The sequence below is a fragment of the Dermacentor andersoni genome, chromosome 2, assembly GCF_023375885.2.
Source record: "Dermacentor andersoni chromosome 2, qqDerAnde1_hic_scaffold, whole genome shotgun sequence".
Lineage (NCBI taxonomy): Eukaryota > Metazoa > Arthropoda > Arachnida > Ixodida > Ixodidae > Dermacentor > Dermacentor andersoni.
In genome coordinates, this window is record NC_092815.1 from 127,476,729 (window position 1) to 127,501,874 (window position 25,146).

The 25,146-nt window shown below is 43.2% G+C and overlaps 1 long non-coding RNA gene across 4 annotated transcripts in view; it reads left to right on the forward strand.

The window, feature by feature from the left end:
• Window positions 1-1,259: 1,259 nt before the first annotated feature.
• Window positions 1,260-25,146, forward strand: part of LOC129387334 (uncharacterized) — a 47,607-nt gene continuing 23,720 nt past the window's right edge. Inside the window, exons 1-5 of one of the 4 annotated variants that reach the window (XR_011892824.1) lie at window positions 1,260-1,598; window positions 7,024-7,119; window positions 15,543-15,594; window positions 16,524-16,648; window positions 22,071-22,148. This is a non-coding gene — a long non-coding RNA (uncharacterized lncRNA). Of the gene's footprint in view, window positions 1,599-7,023; window positions 7,120-12,131; window positions 15,595-16,523; window positions 16,649-22,070; window positions 22,149-25,146 lie in introns of those variants that run through there. The other 3 variants (XR_011892825.1, XR_008614601.2, XR_008614603.2) reach the window with 3 other exon arrangements.

A 25,146-nucleotide genomic window follows, 5' to 3' on the forward strand; every position in this document is an offset into this window, starting at 1 on the left:
GGTCACTGGAGAAAGATGAACCAGTACACGTGTCAATATAGCAGGAAAAATCAGAGCAGCAAATCGTAGAAAATGTTGATTTTGCGAGAAAAGAAACCAGGAGAGATGTCAGGGAATTCATCGCTCTGATATATTAGTAAACAAAATTGGGTTTGTGCAATAACAACTAATGGCAACAGTGAATTTACAAGGCGTTTCACTTAACTTCTGCCAAACCTTAAAAATGTGGAAATCTTATAAACGTAGCCGGACGGAGCCAAGGTAATGTTTTTTGCCGTCGCTTGGAGATACTCCGATTATTTTTTTGCGTTCCGCCTAATTTGATAATTAGTCCTTATTATTTAACCAACTTATCAATTATTATAATTAGATGCAAAGCGTCAGTGAGAAAATTATAGAGCGACCTGAAAAACTCCCGGCACAGCTTTGTGCTGAACAATACGCGCTACATAAAAGTGTCTTTCCGGGCGTGAAACCAGCCCGCGAATACACGTAAAGTGCCTCGAGCGGCCAGTGGCGCGGCAATTTCACGTGTATTTGCGTGCCTAAAGAGTACGCTTGCATTGTGCTGTAATATTGCTCAGGTTACAAGGCATTCTCATACGCAGAGATCACCCACACCGATTTCAGGGTTCTCCTCTGCAATAGGCTGACGCCGTGCTCCTTAGCTTATCTGTCAACCAGTTCCTTGGTGAAACAATTTGAGCGAAGCTATAGATCAGTGAGATATGAAGGTCAGGAAGCAGAGGAGGACAAAATAATTGTGTCGCGCCACCTTAAGACAGGGGCGCGTCATCTGCGTAATAAGTGCCGTATTCTACGGCAGTTGGTGTATATCGGCAAGTAGCCTGCTGCGCATGTGGCTGCGAGTGTTTCATCATCATCATCATCATCATCATCATCATCATCATCATCCTGGTTACGCCCACTGCAGGGCAAAGGCCTCTCCCATACTTCTCCAACAACCCCGGTCATTGTTGTTTACTCCAACTCAAACTGCACGTAACAGTGCAAGACTTTCTGTGGAAAAATTACTCCACCGATTCTACACCAGCAAAAAAAAAAATGCTGCCATGGAACTACGGTTGGCTAATGGGGCTATTATTATCGGTCGTTGAGCAGCTGACATATAAACCGGCACCGAACTTATGTAATCTGAACAAAGCCAGTGCTAAAAAGCGATAGGGTGAACCGGAAATAGAAGAATCGGTTTGGTGCTTCCACTTCGCCACCGGAGTCGATGGGTCGCCTCCACGAGACGGTCATTTGAGGAATCGCCAGTCCACGGGATTGGCCAGTCGTTTCAGCGGGTGCGAGAGAGAAAATCTGGGGGCGTTTTGCGCCTGAAATTTCTCCCTTTGCCTAGGTACCGCGGAGGAGCAGTTTCTTTGCTCGTTCTGTATGCGTTTGTCCCTAGGCGTGCCGGCATTTTGCAGTGTGTCGGCTGGCGATCCTTCACATCAATGTCTCCTTCCTTGACTAAGCTGCGCGGGCCGTGCGTCGTCTACAAGTTTTCCTCGTGCGTCTCCTTGGGTGTTGCTGGCGCAGTGCACTGGCGCGAACGATTGTTGTCGTTTGGTCAGTGGTCTCCCGTGAAGGCGAGTATGATATGGCGTTGCCCTGTCACTACCAGTGTCACACGTATACTTCTGATCGCGATCGGCACCGATCCGGATTGAAATTCTCGACTGCGATTGGGTCTCTAGCTCATTTTGTCCAAAGGAGGCAATCACGACCGCGAAATTCGATCAGGATCGGGTGTGATCGCGATGAGCAGTGCGCCGGAACACAAGATACACACACAGCGCACACTGTCAACAATTTCATTGCGAAAGCATTGCGACCTTTGAAGATTAGTGCATGGCACTAGTCACTTGATAGATATAGCATGTATTACATATATAGCAAAATATATAGCATCTTCACAGTTTGCCCTGTGTGTGCGTTTTCGTTCCTTGCTTGTGCCCCTGTCACACTGGTATCCTACCGTCCTCGCGAATTTTTCCATGCGTCGAACGCTTGGAGAGGGCTCAGTTGCGCGTTATTCAATTGCCATAATTTAAACTTTAAAATGCTACTAACTTGTAGCGTGGGGTCTCTTTTTCACGTTTCTGTGTCTTCGTCCGCTTCCGCTGCTGCCTTAGTATGTCAAACGGCAAACTTCTGACTGCTGTTGCAGAAGTCTTAGCGTCACAAGTTGGCGGCTGGACATAATAATATTTATTTTAAGTCCGGCACGCTTAGGCCTCCGCCACGCTTAGGCCTCCGCCACTCCAATCTACGGGCCACCCTGCTTCCAGCTTTGACCTCCCCACTACCCCTTGGGTGCCCTGGGGATCCTGCGCCGCCTGCTTTATTATAACCTCAGGTCCTCATCTGAGGCCTCCCGTAGCATGTGCCCTCTTGGAGCAGTGCTTGTAAAAAATCCAATCTATCGTCGCGAGTTAAAAAGCGACCCCGACTTATACAACACCAGTCAGAACTTTGCCTGTCGAACCAAGTCATTCTCACCGAATTATTTAAACGATTAAGCGACTTCTGTAGGTGTCGATCAATGTCATATTAAGCCACTGGCAAATTTGTTCCCTTTACTGGACGGATCCTGCATCTCGGCATGCATTTTATAGCTGTGTATTCGTATAGATGTAGGAGCTTGGTCGGAGATCTCTATTAGTGCAGGCAGCATGCGCTAACACCATGTGGCAGATACCGCTTGATGATTTCTAGTATACCATACCTGCGCGCAGCTATCGTGTGCGCTACGGCCTTTATAAGTTACTTGGCTCAGCCTAAGTTCCAGCTTTGCTCCGACACCACTCAAGTGCTGGTTTCCTATGTCTGTCTGTCCACCCAGTTCTTTTAGCTGACTGCTGTCATCATTGATTTTCATTTCTCGTTGCCAGGATCGTGATCCCCGTCTTCACATTGCATTAGTACAAATAATAAGAAAACTTTGACTACTATTGTCACCACTTTTATTAAAGTTCAGGTCCCTGCAATAATGTGCATTTCACTGTTCAGCTACCCACAGCACTAGCTATTAAGCGGTTTTGTTCTATTGTGTATCTATCATGAAAAACTAGCATCAACATACACACTTACGGACACTATGATTCAGTTATGCACTCAGCATCTCTGTAAACTTGCAACAATCACTCTCTCAGACATAAAGTGCACTCTAAAGGGCCATCGTAAAACAATATGTATACATTTCTTTTCTTGGGAGTTCTTCGAAAGTGTATTTTTTTTCACTGGAAGGTTGGTAACAATGAGCACCTCACCGTCATGGGCTAACAGTTTGGTGCAATGTCCCACTCATTATAAAACAAACGGTCCATTCTGTGTTATGGTTCTACCTACCTGTCTTCTACAAGCTGTGCATTCACACAAGAAAGAACTGTATATAATGATAGTGATGAAGCGGTGCATCTGAAATAACCTTTGACATCATCACAGGAACTTGAAAACACGTACCACATAGTGATAACTTTGATAATCATTAATCATGTCTTATACATGGCTGGACATGTTTTCGTTCGCTTCTGGCCTTCCTTGGGTCACATGATATTTTCTGTACCTCACTATGGGACCTTGAAGCATAGGCATCTAAGGCTCTCACCTTAAAATAGAAGGACGCAAAATTGATTGCTTCAATGTTGCTTACCATGAAAATGAACTACTTGTACTTTGTTTAATTTACTCACTTGAGAAATGTACATATAATACCATCCATGTTAACATAGCAGCATAGGTGGCGACTATGTGGGGGGCTCCGGGGCCCGAGCCCCCTCCGGAGATTTCCAGGGGGGGGTGGCTGAGCCCCCCCACCCCAGGCGAAGCCAAAGCCTCCCTACCCCTTCCCCCCCACACACACCTAAAGTGCCAATACCAGTGCTTTGTCACCCACATCATTTGAGGTTTCTTTTCACTTTCCTCGACCTTTTCCCTTAAAATTTTACTGAGGCTAACAGCTTACTGCATCCTTGTTGGTGCAGACTTGAACGGCTTTTAATTCATATTTTCGATTATTCCTGCAAAAAAAATGTAATTATGCGGTTTTATGTGCTAAACCACAATCTCATTGTGAGGCACCCCTTAGTGGGGGACTCCGAAAACTTGGACCATGGGGGGGGCTCTTTAACATGTACCTAAATCTAAGTACATTGGTGTTTTCACATTTCGCCCCCATCGAAATGCGGCCGCTGTGGCCGGGATTGGATGTGGCGAGCTCGAGCTTAGCAGCCCAACACCATAGCCACAAAGCAATAACGGCGGGTCACTTTATTTCTTCAAGTCGTGACAATAGGGGGACGTGCCCATCAGAAGCACTCGCGGTGGCTGCCTCATCCGTACTTTCTTACTTTAACATTATTTTAAATTTCCACTGTAAACATCATGCACATATACAATATATTTAAGTATACACACAGGACAAAGTTTATAATATTTTTGAAAGAGATGGAGGTAGCCAATTAAGAATTATTTCTAACGGTATGGATAGCCTGTGCCTAGAGAATGAATATGTTGTTGTATGCTCACGATGCTTCAAATTGTTTTGAGTGGTTTTTGGATCATGAATAAAACCTATAGACTTCAGTGACTCCTTCAGCAGACTCCTTTATCAACGGCGTGTGAAATGCACATAAATGTTGTGTGTCTCGGTATTGCTTCTCTTTACAGTAAGCAATGTCAACAACTCATGAAAAAAAGAACATTTCTAATAATTTACAACATTTATTATGGATGGGAACATCGTCACTTACATTCAAACGTAAATATATACAGAGTGTCCCAATTAATTATAATGCACTAAGATTTAAAAAGAGCAATGCGTTACTCGAAGAAAACCTAGTGCATATTGTTTACAGTACATTGCAGTAGCTGCCAGTAATTTTTTCGTTATAGAGATTTAATTTGATCATTGTAATTAATTATCTAAGTCAAGATGTACTATCCTAATTATCAAATTATCAATGAGGCATCTGAAGGCACAGCCAAGAGACATCTGACTGCGATATTTTCAGCGACGTACTAATTGCGTACTAATTTTTTGTGATAGATAAATAAACCCTGCGAAATATGGAGAATACCACGTGACTGTGCTCCCACCCGCATCATAAAGCAGCGCACTCGAACATGCTCCCTCTGAGTTATCCAGGACGAAATAAAGGAAATAAAGAAAAACATTGTGATCGACCTAATGCCTTATCTGCCGCATCCCTGCCAAAGTAACACGTCTCGTTTGGTGTTACCTGGAAAAAAGTTGTGATAGCTGTTGTCTTAGCGTAGATAAAGTGCACGGATGCTTTTTTTTCCTACAGAACCTGTCACCACAAAAGTGAATTGACGTCAGTGCAAAGATTTAAAGGTGTGTTTTGTTCCATCCCATTTGCCATGTGTTTCTCTAATGAGCACCCGGTAAGCATGATCCTTGCCTTGGCATCTGCAAATGGCAACAAGAAAAAGACTGCAAATATGTATATCACTCATGGAAGTGTGGCGGTAGACCAAATGCATCGACTATCATCAGAAATTGTGAAAACCTGAGACAAACCGGCAGCTTCAACAAACCGGCGGAGGACTCCATCTTTGAGTCCTAGCCTTCGCAGGGATGTTCTAGCATTTATGGCCTCAAACCCTCATGCTAGCATGCGGGACATGGCCGCCCAGGTACCAATTTCCAAGTCGTCAGTTTGGAGAATTCTAAATGACAGCCTTTCACCCATCCCACCTTAACCAGCAACAATGCTTGGAAGATAGGGTCCCGTAGAATCGTTTATATCTCTCACAAAAGCGCATGAGTCACCGTACTTTTTGGGCTCCAAACACGCACCTTACCCTCCCCTTATATACGCTCGCGCTATCACCACGTCCACACCGACCCCTCCTGTACCCTCTGCCACCACCCCAAAGCCACTCTCGATCACATTCTTTTCCTCTGCCCGGCGGATCCTACCCCGCGGGGCCTGGAGCACCTTACTACTTGGGAGGCTTGGGAGACCCTACTGCGCTCCGAGGACCCGGCCAAGCAAGCCATCGCCACAGGCCGGGCTGCCAGCGTCATGAGCCTCCAGGACATGAACGTTTGAGTGCAGTGGGGCCGTGCGGGGGCCCAAGGACCTGCGTGTCCGCAACTCCCCTGTGTGCAATAGAGTTATCACCACCACCACCAGCAACATCATGTGCACAGATGAAGCCAATTTTCGCCGAAACGCCTAGGTACATTGGCATAATGCACACTAGTGGAGGGACTCCAATCCATGATGTGTGAAGTGCAATAGGCACCAGTACCAGTAGTCGCCCAAATTGTGGTTCGGAATTTATGCTGGTGCTATAATCGGTCCCATTTTCTTCGGTCACATACTCACTGGACAGTGTTACATCAACAAAATCCTTGAAGGAGTGGTGGATGAGTTTCTCTGTGAAGTCCCGCTGTCACCTCTTCTGCTTCTGTGGTACCAGCAAGATGGGGCGCCCGCACACAGCAGCAGCCAAGCACGAAACTGGCTGGATGCGACTTTCAGTGCGCGGTATGGTGTACAATCTTTACAACGAAGTGACCAGTATTACGAACGATTTTGGAGGTCCCAGGCATTTTCTTATGTCTTTGACTGTACATGTCAATGCCCATCTATCTGTCACCCTGAAGGTCCAAGCCAAGTAGGTCCACTTGCTGAGTTTCTGTTACTAAGATGCATGCCAATGAACCAGCAATAAGTGCAACATTTTTTTTTCTCAAAGTATAGATCAGAAGTCACTTATTGAAACAAACCAGCTTGGTGCCTTTATACAAATGCTGCTTAGTCACTAAAAGTCGTACCATAACATGTTTGAGGAAAATCAATTAGAACATTGATGCTTTAATGCAGTGCTGCTGTCGTGCTTAACACTGCACTGCTAAGCTTTTGCAATTTTTCCTCCATGCAAGCATGGACTGATTTATCTTCTGTTTGGGAGACAGTCGTAGTTTGTCCAGTGACCCACTGGGCTATGTGAATAATGTACACAATGATGCCATTTCAGACTTTTCTATCATCATGATGTCGATGGCACTGTCTACAAGACTATCACCACTGTATTGCCCCTCTTCAGCGGGCAAGGCAGCAGCAGCACTAATAGGTGTGGTACCATGATAAAGCTTACTGCCTATGTTCTGACCATCCCTTCATAGCTTTATTGCCCACATAGTCAGTGCCTTAATTTTATTCCTACATATGCACAGGCGGCGTCCCAATCCTGTAGCCCTCTGGTGAATGGGGGTATTGAGATGAACCATCGCCCTATTAGACCAACTAAAAGTTCACAGGATAAAAATTGTAAACTTGGTCCCCCACTTGATGAATGGCTAACGTCATGAACTATTGTAGTGTTGATAGCTCAGATATGTTGAGATAATTTTTGCTCTTCAAAATGAAAAAAACACATGACATTGCTGAACTGTGGCTGTTCGTCAACTCTTGATATTAAACAATAGAAAATCTTCTTACTGCCCTCAAATAGTTTGTGCGCGGCTTACAAGCTGGAACATACATTCAAAAAACTTTCTCCTCAAAACTTAATAACTGCTTCTCAGAATTAAAATATTGAAAATTGTTCATGGCAGAACAGCTCTTTTTGCATCATTTTGTGGAGTCTTGATAATAGCGATCCCTTGCTATTGAAAGTTGTAACATTCTTTTCATTAACATTGAAGTTCGAAAGCTTTCAAGTCCTCTTAAATAAAGAAAAAAAATAGGAGGCTTGGGACATATTGTGATATAGGGCCTATCCAGACATTTTTAAACTGCCGGAAAAAGAAGTGAACATTCACGAATGTTTGTACTGAGAAAAAGGTACAGTTCCATTTATCTAAGCAGTGGTTCATACACACCTTTAACACCACCCCAGGAGGAGCCAGACACTGCCAAATTTTTTCCAATATACACCCCCCCCTCCTTACTTTCTCCCGCACGCAAGAGATATTCGCCAAATGCCAGTTAGGTCGGAAGAGACAAAATAGAAAGGCGTCTTTTTGCGCCTCTTGTTCATCGAGCAATGTTTCAGAAAAAATGAGGACATACAAGGCACTGTTTCCAACTAAATTTTTTATCCAAGAAAACCAATATACAGTAAACTACCACTTGAATGTCACTTAAACAAATTATTCAGCTGTACAAACTTTTTTATATCCCCCATCGAAACACCATTCAACCCAATTCAAATGCCTTTCAGTTTAACAAAATTCAGTACAGTGGCATTTCAGTTCTGTGACCATATTCTGCTACATCATCATCATCATGATTTTTATTTTCACGACTGGATACAAGGTGAAAAAGGGAGAGCCGGAAAAAAACCGAAATCTCTTCGGCTTGACAAAGCTCCGGTCTCCCAGACAGGCACAAAAGCGGCTGGTGTAGCAATACAATCACGCATAAAATGTGGATATGAGTATTTATAAACACAAATACATATAGAAATTTTCATGTTATTACATAGAAACTAGTTATAATACAGTTGTGTCAAATGACTCCCAGTATACATATATAATCTGTTATCTTGCATATTATTATTTAACACAGACTCAGTCGCATATATCATAAGAATGCAAAAGCAATGTATGTATACATATATATACATATATACATACTTGAACGAAAAAACCAGTCAAAAACACAAAGGACAAGAGGAGAGGTTCACACCACAACGACTGGACTATCAACTGAGGTTTATTAGAATCGGTGTAGTCCCAGCAAGGCCAGCAGAGCATGCGCAACTGCATCATCGCTAATCACATAGCATGAAAAGACAAGACTCCTGTTGTCCTTTGTGCTTTTGACTGGTTTTTTCGTTCAAGTATGTACCAACTGGCCCAGATTTCAACCCTTCTATATACATACACACACATACATATATAAATATAACAAATTTCACAGAAGTGTACAATAAACACAAGTTACCATCAGGAAATGTTCTTTTCTTTAGAAATTATTTTACATACTTGCAAATATATATGTGCATCTATGTTAAAAAAAAAAAATCTGCATATAGGCTGCTGCTTTCACAACAGACATCTCGGCAACATAGCCCAGGGCGTCGTCACATCCTTGAATTTTAACAAACGCGAAGATGCCCTTTGCAGCATCCAGTTTACAACGCAGAACCCTGCCACGTAGTCCAGGCACAATCACTGCAGCGGAAACCTGGATTCTAGGAATAATAGTTACAAGTGTGAACGTATAAACACAACGAGAGTATATGATAACTTCTGCGAAACTGTTAGAGCAGCTAACAATACACATCTATAAGAACAAATCCAATATTTTAGTTTTGTTTAGAGATAACACATCAACATGTTGTTGGTTAAAATAGTTAGGTAGGGAAGGTAGTGTATGTTTAAGGCATTGGCAGCCATAATTAGTATGTGTGTGGTGCCTGGTGACGATATGAATATGCACTTCTAGTCTGTTGTAGAGTTGCCAGGGCTAGGAATGAATCGAGCTTTCCCAGCATAGCATTTCTATAGCTTAGTAATGTATTGAATTTATATATGTCACGGGCTCTGATTATTCTGTTTTGTTTGAAAAGCTCTTGCGTATGCTCGAAAAAAAGAAACTTTCGCTATTGCCCGAATTGCTTTCTTTTGAAGTATTTCCAGCATTTGAATATCTTGCGCTGTAGTGTTACCCCATATAAGTGAACAGTAACTGAGGTGTGAATGGAAAAGAGCATGATAAATGAGACGCTTAACTTTAAAAGGTAATGCACTTCTATTGCAATTTAACACACCAACAACTTTTCGTACCTTTGAGCAAACATGACTAACGTGTTCATTCCAAGACATATGCACTGTGAATATTACGCCTACGGTTTTTATGGATGACGTAATGGTAATTTTATACGTACCCCACACAATGTTATCTGGCAATGTAGTAGAACTTCCCGGAGCATGAAAAATAACGCATTTTGTTTTGGTTTCATTGTGGATGAGGCCGTTTGCCTTAGACCATGCTCGAAGTCCATAACAAACGGAGCTTGCTATAAGCGTTATTTCTTTTAAATCTTTACCTATAAAGAAAACAGAGCGATCATCTGCATACGCGACAAATTTACACATATCGCTCACTTGTACAATATCATTAATGTAATACAGGAAAAGTATCGGGCCAAGAATGCTAACTTGGGGCACACCCGCTGTCAAAGGTTTTATCTGCGATCTGTTCTCATTAATTTCAACAAACTGATGTCGGCTTATGAATAAGATCAGATAAGTTCAATTGTTATTCCTCGGAAGCCATATTTTTCCAGCTTTATCAGCAGCAATTTCTGGTTGACCCTATCAAAGGCTTTGCTGAAGTCTAAGTATAACCCTAAAGTCAGACATTTTTTTTTTCAGTGTTCTCTAGAATAAGCTCCTTCTGTATACTTAAAGCAGTTTCCGTAGACCGCTTTTTCTTAAACCCGTCTTGACAGTCGGTTAGCAGGCTATGTTTTTGCTTAAAATTATCAATACGAAAGTTAACAATTTTTTTGAGTCCCTTTGATAGCACAGGAAGTATAGATACTGGCCGATAATTGCCCATATTATTTTTGTCACCTCCTTTGTGAACTATTACTCTCACTACCTGCATATTACGCGGGAAAACTCCGGTTGACAGGGAAATATTAAAAATGTGAATTACTGCAGGTGCAAGTAAGTCTATGACGCACTTAATTGGCCTAATTTCTAAATCATCTAGGTCTCGACTATGGCTATTTTTCAAGGATGAAAATGTTGTAATCACCTCAGGGATGCTAGTAGGCTTTAGGAATAAAGATTCTTTTAATGAAGCGGCATGCATTGTATCATGAATGTTGTGATCTATGCATCCTACTTTAACAAAAAAGTTGTTAAAACGGTCCGCAAGTTCCGTACCATCTACAAGAGTGCCATCAATGTTCAACGTATCTGTTTGTGTATCGACTGACTTCCGATTTAGTGTTTCGTTTATTTTTTTTCCATACTTTTTCACTTCTGCTAGTATCTCCATGGGGTTGTTAGTTGAGTTTTCTTCTCTATTAGTTGCAGGTGTGCCTAATACAGTGTTTTCACTTTAACCTCCTTATTTGCCTTTCTTCACTCTCATTTCCACTTGATAATTTTGAACTTTAAGTGTCTACAACCCATATTAGGAAGTAGCCGCTAGCAACACTTGGGAAGCAATGTTCTTTTTTATTTTAAGCATGAATGACATTGTCATTCACTGTATTTTGTGTGTAGTGCACAAAGCATCACATGGCAATAATTCCTTTGTTAAAAGAACTGTAAAAGACAGACTGGCAAAAATTACTGCATATTTCATTTGGGATAGGTAAGTTGAAAACCCTGTATTTTTTTTTAGAATGCTTTTCTTCCCAATTAGATGTTTTACTGGAAAACATTTTGCAGCAGAAATTATGTTCCTGTGTCGTTCTTCCAAAAGACATAGTGAAACTTGTGAGGCCACTTAGTGTCTGCAAAACTGAATGAATTGGTTTTATGTGCAAGATTAGATTGCCCAAATTATATAGTAATTTTTATGTTAATTATTAAGCTCAAGGATGTAATTAATGCTTTGAAACATTTGTTCTATGCTTTCATATATGTAGATGTAAGCTTTCACACAGTGAACACACTAAATTAGAAATATGCCTGCTATCCATGCTTTTTGCGCGTTAAAGGAACTTGCATGCTTTTGCATGTTTAGGAAATTGCCTTTTATTCTGTTTATACGGCATAATTTTCTCATCTATACTAGTAGCTTCAGTGTACTGAGGTTGAGTGCCAAGGCAAGGGACCCGGAAGTTTTACGGGAATAACTACCCAAAATTACTGTGGATGGATCTGGCAGAGGGAGCGATTCAGGAAGCGCACTGAAACTTGGAAATTGATGTTCAGTGTGACCGCAGCATTCTGGAGTGAGGGTCTGTGCTGGAAGGAAACTATGAAATATGTTAGCAACTAGTCAAACATTGTTTTAACCCCAATGAGTGCTTTTAATGGTGCATAATGGGAAAGGACAACCTGTGACATCGATGCGAGCCTTCCGACTCTAAAGTTTGCTCTATGCATTCCTCTGCATCATTTCATCAATGGCAACAGAGCAGGCGTGTACCCAGGGGGGGGGGGGGCAACCATAGGTCTCTTTCCTATGCAAATTAGGGGGGGGTACCTTTATTATACAAATATGAATAATGCCCACCATTCACCATAAAGACACATAAACCCGAAAAGAGAAATGAAATTAAGGTGCATCTCACAGGTAGGCCTGTGAAATGCACTTCTACTTTACATGGCAAACAAGGAACCACATCAAATGGACTCGCGCTGGAAAGAACCACAGGAAGAACACTGCCAAGAACAAGTAAACAAGTGAAAATGTAAATTAAAGATTTCTATAGTAGAATACATAGCAACCATGGCACATGAACCACGCGGGGTTGTGTTACTTAGCCAGCCAATCACAAAAGCAAACAAAATCAACGTCATGTGGCCTTTTCAACAGTGCGTTGTGCTTGATAGATCCGGAGAGCCTGCTGTTCTTGAAGAGCCTTTTCATTGGCGGAAGCAATGAGGTGTGCAACAGACATGGACAAAATGTATGGAGTCTGAGCATTTCACTCTTCAAAAGTCTGCGGTACAGTTCATTTCACCGCTGAACCCGTTTGACTCATGAAACTTCACTGCCAACTGCACTGAAACTTGAAAACAAATAGTTGCAGCAAAACAAGCATTTTATAATTTTCAGTTCAATAAAGAATTCGACTTTCGCCATTATACTTTAATAGGCGAGGGAAAATGTATAAAATTACGCGCTAATAATTTTATTTTTGTGGTTACTGCCTTATTTGCCTAACAGGAAAAGTTTGAAGTGTGAATTATTTGCAGCCTCACAGAGGAACAGTGGCTGGCAGTTATGAGGCCATGGGCGGAGCTTCGCTGCATACTTAGGTTGCATCCGACTATAGTTGCGTTTTTTTAATTACCTCTAGAAGAATTATAGAGAAATATATATTTGCGGAACAATCACATTTCTTTTAGATCCCTCGTTTACTGCTCTACCAAGTGCCAGAACTGACTCTTATTGTTATTTGGGAAGTTGTGTAACAATGCGTGGAAGCCAGTCCTGTGCAACCGCATAAAGCGCAGGACACTGGGGTTCTAGACATGCTGCACCCACCGTGAAAGGTTAGAAAAAAGCCCACATAAGCACAGCAGAGAAGTGGCAACATCAGGCGGTTTGACTGGTAACTGTAGAAGCGTCATTCAAGACACACGGAATTGTTCCCTACTTCTGGTGGCATTTACTCTACTTCTTTTTTAAATACAAAGATGTTTATCCATACTTATTTTCACAAACGGTTACATTTGTTAATTTTTGCTTTATTTTCCTCTTTGGCTGTTGCCTTGGCTCTCTCCCTTAGTAGATTGTTTAATTTCTCAGCTCCTTGTGACTCTTGTTTCCAGTTGCCAATTTTGCACGAAAAGTGCTGTACAATTAGGGAAAAACCAGATGAGGTTACGCATGAGTCATATTGCTTATGGGTTTAAGGGTTATTGCAGGGTTTCATGATTGTCGCTGTTTCGCATTATCTTATTTTCCACTTTATCTAACCCATATCGCGGGTATATTGTTTCAGCTCGCCAGCGTTGCGGCGAGCCGCCACGCGAGGAAATAATGAAGCAAAGGGAAAAGTTAAATGCAATTGGTGTTTTCTCTGACTGCAACTCGTTCCACGAGCCTACAGACCAGCTGACTAAGAAACGAATCCCTTTCCTGGTCCATGTATCAGTCTAAACAAAGAAGGTTGAACTAACGAAGCAACAGCGATGCACGTGACTGTTGAATAGATGGTGAAAACTTAAGGCATCTTGAATTCATCGCGCAGGCACCGAATCTATGAGAAAACTGGTCTTCACACCCCAAGAAATGCCGATAACTACTATCATCCAAAAGGAGTGAAAAAGGCAGCAAAATGGCAGCTCAATAGCTGTCAAATATCAAAATTCATTTGGCGATGCTTTAGGAATGTGTGAGGAGTGGTGGCGGGGAGGGGGCGGGCAGGGCTCCCACCACCTGGGTTCGTGCCTGCAAGAGAGGAATACTTAATGTGTTGGAACAAGCTTAAATGGAACCTGGCCTTTACACAAGCAAAATAGTCTTGCAAATCACCCGATGCTATCTGTGAAGGCCTGCAGTTACCATGCTGATGGTGCAAAACAAGTTGACAAGAATTAAAATCAGAAGGAGACAAGGTAGCTATGAATCTTGAGAATTTTTAGCTCTGCTCATGTTTTTTGTAAGCACTGCCGGCATTTAATTTTTTTTTTTCTCTGGACCCGTGTTATTGCATTTCCTTTATATACCAACAAGCATATGAGCAAATGGACACACCCTTTGGAGTGTGTCCTACACTCCAAAGGGTGTAACTTTGCCTGAGAGTGTAAGCTCTAAGAAAAGTTTACACCCTTTGGAGTGTATATTTGCCACAACAATAATTGTCATCTGTCTTGCCCGCATTTCCTTGAAAACGCTGCGCTCGTTACTTTCCTGTTGGGAATGCTATGTCATGCTGATAACGTGCATGCTGTTCGTTACTGGAAAGTACCGGGCTCGCCGCGTTAAAGAAAGGAAATGCGTACAAAACAAATGACGATTATCGTTGTGTGGCAAATATACGCCCCAAAGGGTGCAACTGTTTTTAAAGTGTAAGAGTGACGATTATTGTTGTGTGGCAGAGATAACCCTTTGGAGCGTACCTCTGCCACACAACGATAATCGTCATCTGCCTTGCTTGCGTTTCCTTTCCTCAAAGCGCCGCGCCCGCTACTTTCCAGTCGGGAATGCCATGTCATTCTGATAACGCGCATGCCGTTCGTTACTGGAAAGTACCGGGCTCGCCGCGTTAAATACAGGAAATACGGACAAGACAGATGACGATTATCGTTGTGACAAAAGGGTGTAATTATGCTTAAGAGTGTATGCTAGCCACCATGCACTCTTAGAAAAATTTACACCCTTTGGGGCGTATCTTGTCCCACAACGATAATCGTCATCTGTCTTGCCCGCGTTTCCTTTCTTTAACGCTGCGAGCCCGGTACTTCCCAGTCACGAACGGCATGCGCGTTATCAGTGTGACGCAGCATTCTCGACAGGAAAGTAGCGAGCGCCGAGTTTCAAGAAAGGAAACGCAAGCAAGGCAGATGACGATTATTGTTGTGGGACAAATATACACCCCAAAGGGTGCAACCGTTTTAAGAGTGTACCTTTACGATAAACATGTCTTCTCTGTAAAAAAAAAAAAAAAAAGTTTACACAGCGATTTTTAGTAAAAAAAAGTTAAGTTCGTCTGGCAACAACAACAATAAAGTCGCTTCCAAAGATTGTACGCATCTATAGCCAAGACGATCCATGCCTAAAACTTCCCAAAATGGCCGACTGCATCGTCAACATCGTTAATAGACACTAAGCGTTCACTTGATTTTTCGCTGCATTGGAAATGCAAGCGGTTAATTTCGCCGAATGAACTGTCTCGATGCTTTACAGCGCCCGTCTCGTGCTTCTGAGAAGAGCTTGCGGTATTGGCGTGAACAGACAGGCAAGTGGACGTCTTTATTCTACAGTTATTGAACCGTTACTTATCGATACATCTTGAAGTTAGTCTACAAGCTGTCGTTAAAAGTTCCGTTTTTCAGTAGACCTTGTGCAGCGTACTCTCATCTCAATGCTAAATTCTTGACTGCGTTCTCGAGTTTTGTTTAACGGTAATGAGAAGGAGTTAGATAATGCACAGAGGCAAGGTTTTGTCTGGTCTTGCAGAAGTCCCAGGTGCATTTTCCGCCGCGTACACTGTCGCAATCGTTACACGTCTGAGGAACCAGACTGGCGGCGCATAGGTAAAGCCGGCTGCCAGTGCAAGCCACAGTCCCCTACCTTGTCGCTACAGAGAGGAAATTTGCGCGTGTACTAAGTGTACGCAACGTTTGTTTGTTTAGTATAATTTGGCGGTGCCTCCAGCAGACAAAATGTGGATCCCGTACTGCTCCGTCGGTTTGGGCTCGGCAATGCCTCCGCGTTATGGTGTCAAGATAGGCTTCTAGACACCATATCCGCGTGGCGGGCGCATTTAAAAGGAAGCTTTAGCTCGGGTGTTCCGATCTAAATACATGTAAACGGAGTATTCGTTTTTCTCGGCAACCACTGCACCAAATTTGACGAGGTTCGTTACATTTAAAACAAAAGCTTAGAATCTAGAATTTCTGCATGGTACATAAAAGCCAAGCGGGGCATGGTGCTTTCAGTGCCAATTTTTTATAAAACGTAGTTTTCCATTATAAAGGGGACTGTAATGCGATGTCTTGAAGTAAGGGGTTGTCTTATATTCAGAGTCAACTTATGTTTCAATACGAACGAAATTTCTTTTAACGAAATTTACCCCTGCTGTTTAGTTCCATATTGTGCGTAGAAGCAACAGTGCGTGCACTTTCAGCTGCTCAGTTTATCTTCAATGCTGCTCTCATTTTGTAGAGTTCATCACATGTGCATTTGCAACACATTGGCGGAGGCAATACGAACTGCATTTCTCACTAGCTGGACAAATCGGAATGGCAATGCATCTTGGAGAACAAGACTCGAATTGTGAAAGTCTGGTGGTAAGTCTGAAGTAATATATTTTCATTTATATCTGGTGTTAACTTTCCATCGCAAACTTTCTATCCTATTGAAGAAACATTTAGCCCCCTGTTTGGCCTGTTTCTTTAGGGCCTTTGATCAGGCCCCCTAGCAAGTTTTAGTTTACACTGCAATTTAAAGCTTCTTGAGACCCGAATACAGCCATGGGACACAATTACTTTTCAAGGTGGTTATTGCCTCCTGACATGTTGCGAACATGAAAGATGTTATTTTTTTTAATAATAACATAGTTTTAAATAACTGGCATCCTTTTTAAATATCACAGTCACGTAGGCAGGCTAAGAGCTGCATCTCCAACAAGTTAACATCTCATGTTCGCTATGGTAAAAACTGCATTTCATTGCCTGAACGCAGAGGTGAAGATGGAGAGATGGAGTTATGTGTAGTAGACTGTTACTTTGCTGCTGCATCCTGGATTTTCATGCATTAATGAGGAATTCAACAGACTTCAAGGTTGCTTCCTGCTGTCTGTGACAATGCAGAGGTCTAGGTCAATTTAGAGTGAAATTTCTTGAAAGTAGATGAGAAGAATATGAGTGAACCACTTTTGACAGTTCCACATGCATTGGAGTTCATATCCACAATGAATGTTTTGAGTAATGACTTCAGACTTCTCGTATTGCTTCTCGCACTGGTTTATTATTAGAGGAGACAGAAGAAATTGAATGCCCTGTTACCATACCATCATGAGGTGAGCATGCCTGCCAACAGAGACACTCTCTCCCTCTGCCTGGAGTAGCATCCGCAAGCGACGTTCCTTCCTTGCCTTGTCACATACTTGAGTCGAAGAACCACATCGGGTTCACGTGACTAGCACCACCCATTTTTTTTTTCTTATCCAGTTTTGTTGCGTGGCACATTTTCCACCATGGCATTGCGCATTCTGAATTGGGCGATTTACTGAAGTAAAGCGTCATGGTGAGCGACACCTTTAAGACTGTGTTTTGCGTCGCACTGTTTGTTTGTGTTGCCTTGACTCTGGCTGGGTGTGGCACTTTCTCGAGAGGGAGGAAAGTGGTGTTTCATTTGAAATTTCAGCTGTCTGTATGACATGGACAGATTTGTCATGAATACCTGTGTCATGTGCTGTAAGGCTGTAAACTTAAGAACAGCATTAAATATGTTCTATTAGTGGTGAATGCAACGCACACTTATCTTTTGCGCTCAAAGAAAATGTGAACAGTGTACAGTGCTCCCACTTCTGCGTCAGTCTGATAAAAAGCCAACAGAGTGATACTGCACTAAATCAAGTATCTTGAAATTTGTAGACATACTAGGGATGCTTCTGCAGCAGACATGATTGACCAGAGAGGTTAACAATGTACAGCTGCTTGCGGTGACCAAATGCACAGCACCATCAGCTTTGTGCCATGCTATAATTCTATCAAAACTGCCTAAAATTCTTGCAGCTTTTTAGGAAAGGATTAGTGGCACATAACAGTGTGCCTTTCTTTCCAGTTTTTTTAATGTATATTTTGCTCCCACGTAGCTGATGCGACTCAAAGGTTTATAGTCCTGAAAGCTTGTTTGCTTTGTTATGAATGTTACCAAAAACTTACGTGTTCAAGCTTACCCCGGCCCACACCGAGCGCAGACCCAGTGAGTTTATTTAGTATAAAAAGCTAAAACAATGTAGTGGCAGCACTGTTGTTATGAATCTGTCGTAATGATAGATGTTGCTGATTTTATGTATTGCTTGTTTTCATCACTCAGGATATCACCCAAAATGCTAGGAGGTGAAAAAAAGAAAGATGTATATAATGTTCACAAGATATGGTTATGTGATGAGTAGGGACTGGGTGGTGGCAGCCGATTGAGGGAACGAGCTCGCCTGCAGATCTTGCAACCACAAGAGAGAGGTTGAAGTAGATTTTATCGCATTAAAGTGCAACAAGTGACTAGAAAAAAAAAAAAGCCTGAGCATGTCATCAAAAGATACCGTTGGGAACAAAAGTCTATGGATCTACACGCACCATGAAATACCCAATCTTTTTTCTTACTTGCCATGTTGGCATACACTGGTCCACAGTAAAGTTGCAGAATGGGGCAGGGCCCTCCATTTCATTCCTACTTGACAGAGTTGAGATCTCTTAATTCCACTCTTTTTAACTCCCCAGAATGCGAAGAGTTGTACCATTCCTCCAACTTTAAATGAAATTCTTACTATAGTTGTTTACTAGCTGTGCCTTACAACAAAAAATTTATTTTTGAAGTTCTAACAACATTGCAAATAATGTTATACTTTTTTCACGAGAACAAATTCGCTTTGTGACCTTTTACTTTTGCAGTACGTTGCTAGCTGTATAATCTCTCTCAAATCTACTCTTTTTGACGGTACATACATGTTACCTGCGCAAGTTTAATTCATGAATAAATAATGTGATTGCAGAATATATTCAGTAATGTTAATCTATAATGGCATCAGTTGGGCAGATGTAGTTGGAATGAAACGGGCACACAGTCCTGCAGCGCTGAACCTTCACTTAGAATAAGTCTGCAAAAACAGGTATCTTTGCCAATTACTCTAAACTAGACTAGGCCAAATTTGTTTACATTTATAAGTTATACTGAATACTGGCTCTTTCAGTGTCTACCTATAGGTCACTACCTCTGCCATAGTACTTGCCAACAAAATGGTATTCTACATATTGTGAAATTCTGAACTCCTGGAAACTGTTCCATGGTCGAGCTTTAATTGCACTTGAACACTAACTTTTAGTTGCCAAGAATGATTCTATTTAGCAAGAGCATGCTTGGACTATGACAGAAGGATGGAGGCCAAAAAAGTTACTGCCCTTCCATTGCTGTGAAGCGGGGTGCAAGCGAAGCTTGGGATCTGCGGCACTTTGTAACGCCTCACGGCGAGGTCGGCACGTCATTGTCGACCTCTTTTTCGAGCGAGTTCCTAGTGGCATTAATCAAACACTGCCTGTTCTTTGGCCAAACGCACAACACGTGGCCTGATCCCACTGCCATTCCTTCAACGCAGCCTGCTCTTCGGCAGAACAGACCAAACGCGGCCTCCCCATTTGACTGCTGGGCCTGAACTGGTGTGGGAAACTGCAGGTGTCAGGCGAGCGAACACACCCTCTCCCTCCTCTGGAGGAAGGGTACGCCCGTGATTGGCTCATGCCTTGCGCGGCTTCTACTTACCCTCCTTAAAGGCAGTGTTTGATGAACTGACAGTGGCCGAATCGGTTAGCGTGGTGGTCTCGCAACCCGGGGATCGGTGGTTCGAATCCGCAGCCTGATAAGCAATTTCTATTTTTCCGCAGTTTGGGTTTTTTCGTGCAGTAACACCGACACCAGTGAGGCAATACAAGCTTCTGTTAAAAAGGTCGCAAATGGTTGCATCTTATGCCAGTTCCTGTTGATGTGGACATTCACAATGTTATTTTTCACTGTCAGAGGTATCCTTGAAGAAAAAAGGGGGGGGGTGTCAACAAAGTATCAACACTACAGAAGCAACATCGACGTACATGGTAGTTGAAATAAATTGATGATTAAATGTTGATTATGCTGTCATGTACGACGCACAAATTGAGGCGATGGATCTGGCGAGCTTCAAGGTCACGTGTCAGCACTCTCATTGGCTTGGTGAGCATGTGCAGCGTCGGTAAGATTGGCATTTCTTCTCTTCAATGTTGACTGCTGCATTGTGACGTGGTGGAGCATTGCCATTACGAATCCCCTCACAAACTATGAGCTACCAAGCTGCACTGAGACCAGTGCACCAGTTTCACGTCTGTGCGCACTCAAGGATGACAGCGTGCATGCATTGTTGGATCTGGAGGACAATTCCAGTTGCTGTCCCCCAGATTTTGGACCTTGCCGTTGGGTGCGGGAGTTGGCCGAGGTTGAGGAGAACTTTGAGATGAAAACTGGAGGTTTATTTACATTATTTACAGTGAGAGTACAAAGAAATTAAGTCATAAAGTCATTACAGGCCGGCAGCAACTCTGACACTGCGGCCCGTGACAAGAAGCTCGAAAGAAATGAATGAAGGAATGCTCTGGTGCTCCCAATCTCTGGCTTTTAACCCCTTCGGTGTCTCGAAGTCACGTCACATTCGGCCAATCAGCGAGCCCGCTCAGGTGGCGTCATTTTCGGCCAATGGTAGGTGCCCGTGCAAGTGCAAGTCACATTCGGCTCAGAGGGTCGCTCCTTGGGCTCCAGTTGTCGGAGGGACTACTTGTCTGCGGTATTGCCTTCCTGGTCTGCAACTGCCGTCACAAAGGTGGACGGGGGGGATTGCTCCCAGGGCTTCACGGTGCATTACGGCCATCGTTGCCTCGCGGCTTGCAAGCACCGTCACAATAGGCGGATGGGGGGAGACTGGTTGTCTTCGAGCGACCTTTCAGAGCTGCAAAGCAGCTTTGCTCGGGACCTACGTTACCTGGAACCGTGCCAGGCTCCCGCTACACTTTCAGGAAGAGTCGAGCAGTGGGTTTGGACATGCCGCGCCTTGGGAATGTGGTAGATGTGCTTCTGCGCTCCTTAATTAGGTGTGGCGCGATTCGATGTGGTCTGGTGAACTCGAAGTAGGTTCAGGAAAACGTCCCATATCTAACAGCATGCGCACTCAAATGTGCATACATACAAATTCTTGATTACATCTCTCATTGTACTGTTACACTAAGGTACGTTTTAATACTGCATAAAATTACTGCTTAATTTGCATATCACCTAGCATTAATTATAAAAAATTCAGCATGTGCATCATATAGCCGGCTATAAAGAAAAAAAGTTACAGGGCTCCTTCCAACACATCATGCTACGTTTCGCAAGCTGTTCCAACAATGAGATAGATGATTGCACAATGGTGGCCGCTTTTCATGAGTTAGCATCGCTGGAATACATCCGTGTTAGTGGCAAAGCATACAAATTTGTTTTCGTGTCTTAATGAACTGTGCAAGCTATTTCCGGCCCAAATTTCTTTTTAAAGATTTGCACGCATTCATCATCCTATTTTAAAGTTCAATGCAGGACGAAGGCGCCTCCCTGCAATCTCCAATTATCATTGTCTTGCACTAGCTGATGCGAACTTGTGCTTTCAAATTTCATCCTTGATGGAACTTCCCTTCCCTTGGCACCCATTCTGCGACTCTAATGGTCCACTGGTTATCTACCCTATGCATTATATGGCCTGCCCAGCTTCATTTTTTCCTCTTAATGTCTACTAGAATATCGACCATCCCCGTTTGCTCTTTGATCCACACCGCTCTCTTCCTGTCTCTTAACATTTATCATTGCATTGCTCTTTGTGCGGTCCTTAACATGTTCCCGAGATCCTTTGTTAACCTCCAAGCTTATGTGCCATACTGCATGCTTAGAAGAACGTGTCTACCAAGTTGACATTTTCAAATTCCCTGATTTTTTCAGGTTTTCGCCAAGTTTCACAGAACTTTGTTTTATGTCAAGATGGGCTAACACCATGTCACCTGATGCTGTCACTCTCTGGTAAGCATGTTAAAAAAATAAAAACAACAATCCAGTTTGAACAGTAAGGAGTAGTGTTTATTTTATTCAAAATAGAAAACTGAAAAGAGGGGTTTGTAAAATGCACAGCTACTAAAATATCTTCGAAAAAGACTTGGTGCCTTTTTACTCTGTGAAGGATGACCAGCGAAGCTGTGTATATGGGCCCCTTAATGGTGAACTGCACCTCCACTGCGGGTCGGCCTGGTATTGCACTACCTATGGGATTGGCCCGTGTGTGGGGAGTGCTTAAAGCCTGCTTCATCTCCGCCGCAGGTTGGACTGGCATTTCACGACCTTCGGGATCAGCCCACATATGGGGAGTGCTTAATGCCTGCTTCACTTCTGCCTCGGGTCCGCCTGATATTGCACTATCTTCGGGATCGGCCCACCGTATGAAAAATTGTTGGTCTATGCGCGGATGCGATCCGCCAGATCCTAGCCATAGACAGCTTTGCTGTAAAAAAAGTGGTCTAGCTCACGCAAATAGAGTCGAACATATTAAAATGCGAATAAAAAGAGATGCTGTTAGGAATGGCCGTACGGGGTGGCAACGTGCCAGCTATTTCAGCCCGCTGCACGTGTTCCAATCCAACCAGATGGGGCGCACTTCAGAGAACTGCGGATAACCGGCAGCCACGTGGCACGGGGTCAGCTCGGGAATGTGGTACTCGGCAGCGCCACCCTTGACGGAGCAGAGTTCTACGAAGCCCTCTGACGTCGGCTCCGGACCTTTACACCTGTGTGTGTGTGTGCAACACGTGTTTGTGAGCCCTCCAAAAGGGCGGGTCATCTACGGTGACGTCGAACGATGACTGGACGAACGTTTCCGTCCACTGGGAATCAAGGGGGGAACAAGTGCTTATAAGCAGCGTTTGCCGTCATGAGCTGAGTGCTCGTTGTCATGCTCGTAAGCTGTTTGCTGTATGCGTCGTCTTGCGTGCTCCATGTGGGAGTCACGCTAGACTGGCGATGTATATCATGTTTTAAATATAAATTCTGCAAATAAACCCTGCTCACCTAGCCCTGTCGTCCCAAGGTCCTCCCGACAACTACGACTGCTCCAATCCCGATAATGCATACAAAAGCAAATAGAGCTATTTGTATCAACTGATCGCAAGCTCATTGGTATTATGCCCGAACTTTGTCACAAGTGAGATTCTCCAAACAACTGGAAAGTCAACCTCAACTGTCCTGACATACTCTCAGCCTGCGCATGCCTCAGTGTTGCGTTTCACTGCTTTAAGGGGTTTATTTTGGTTTGGATGTGGGTAACCTGCATCTCAGCGTCAGCCAACACTTTGCTTTTTGAGCTCAAGCTCCTTCAAAGAGGCGGTGGCACTGTTCCTTTCCTGGTCATTCTTCAATGCAATGGTCTTTCCTATTCTTGTCCTGGCTTTGATTAAGGCCATTTCAAATCTGCAGTTGCAGCACATTCGGAATGCGGATCAATGGTGAATATCTCAGCAACAATGGGGACAAATTATTAGTGATTGAGGACCTTAACCAAAAAAGTGTTAGTGGGTTTGAAGATTAATATGCAGAAGACAATGTTCAAGAATTTACATCGCCAGTCAGCCTTTAGAGTCTGTACAGGAGTAATTTTACCTAGGTCAGTTGCTCGCAAGGGACCCTGATCATGAAAAGGAAATTTACTTAAGAATAAAAATGGGTTGGAATGCATATGGCAGGCATTACCGAATCATGGCTGGGAGCTTACCACTGTAATTGAAAAAAAAAGTGTACAATTCTTTCATTCTACTAGTGCTAACATGTGAGGCACACATTAGAATCGGGTAAATACCGTAATTAAATGTTGTAATATATGGTTCTTGCTTGAAAAGTTTCCTAGGGCAGGCATAAATGGGAGTTGTCGACATGCGATCACAGGTGTTGAATGCATACATTGTTTCCTAAGCATTGCCGAGGTAGACGTGCTGCCACTAAAGGGGTCATTATTGGGTTCACCATAGGGGTCAACAGCGAGTCATTGCTCAAGTTCAAACTATCCCGCGAAGGCCAATTTTACAATCAAAATAAGAGATTCGGGACTGTAGAAATGTATGACCGCCGGCCAGGATTGAATTACCCGGAGTCGAATTAACAGAAGTTGACTGTACCATACGGCAGTGGACTTTGCAGCAAGAATGTATCTCCTACTACACATAGCAGAATATTGGCATGCTGCAGTGCTCAGTGGCTGCAGAACAGTAGACTCCTATTAATTTGATCCCGGCTGAAAGTCCCAGCCGGCACACGTGCATTTCTATAGGTCCAAACTTTAGTTATTTTGATACTAAAATAGGCCTTCACCCAATAATTCCAACTTGAGCAGTCGGCATGCATGCTGACCCCTACAGTGAACCCAATAAGCGACCCCTTTGGTGACATACCTCATAGGACAGTAGATGTGTTAAACAGACTTCATCTCCTGCAGGAAATGCCTATTTTTTGCCTGCCCAGGAGGAGCTCCAAGCAATAATCACAGATCAAAACGTCTGACTGCGGTATTTACCCATTTCTAATGTGTCGTGCTTAACAAAACTTCCTTGGCGATTTTCGTATGCTTTACCGCATAACACGGATGTACTGCGGCGAAGCTCACTTTGGAAAACTGGTTGCAATGTGCAACACATCAGACCCTTCTCCATTTTTTAAAATAAAAATTGTGTGCGCATTTGATTTCTCTTTCATTTTAGGGGCTGTTGTCCTTTCTATGCTAGTTTACACTTTGGACACACAGACAGCGGGCGTGTGTTTCACTTTGGGGCATGTTAGAATCTGTACGTAAACCATGGCAAATAAATCAGTCGTGTGTGTCGGCATTTCTTCTGCACCTTCTTAAATTTGACCCACCAGATAATTCAGTCTGTCTCGTCGGTCCCATCACAGTCGAATTAATGGAATGAAGTCAACTGCATTTTGCTTGCTGCTCAGAAGTATGAGCTTGAATAAAAAACATAACAACACACAGGACATA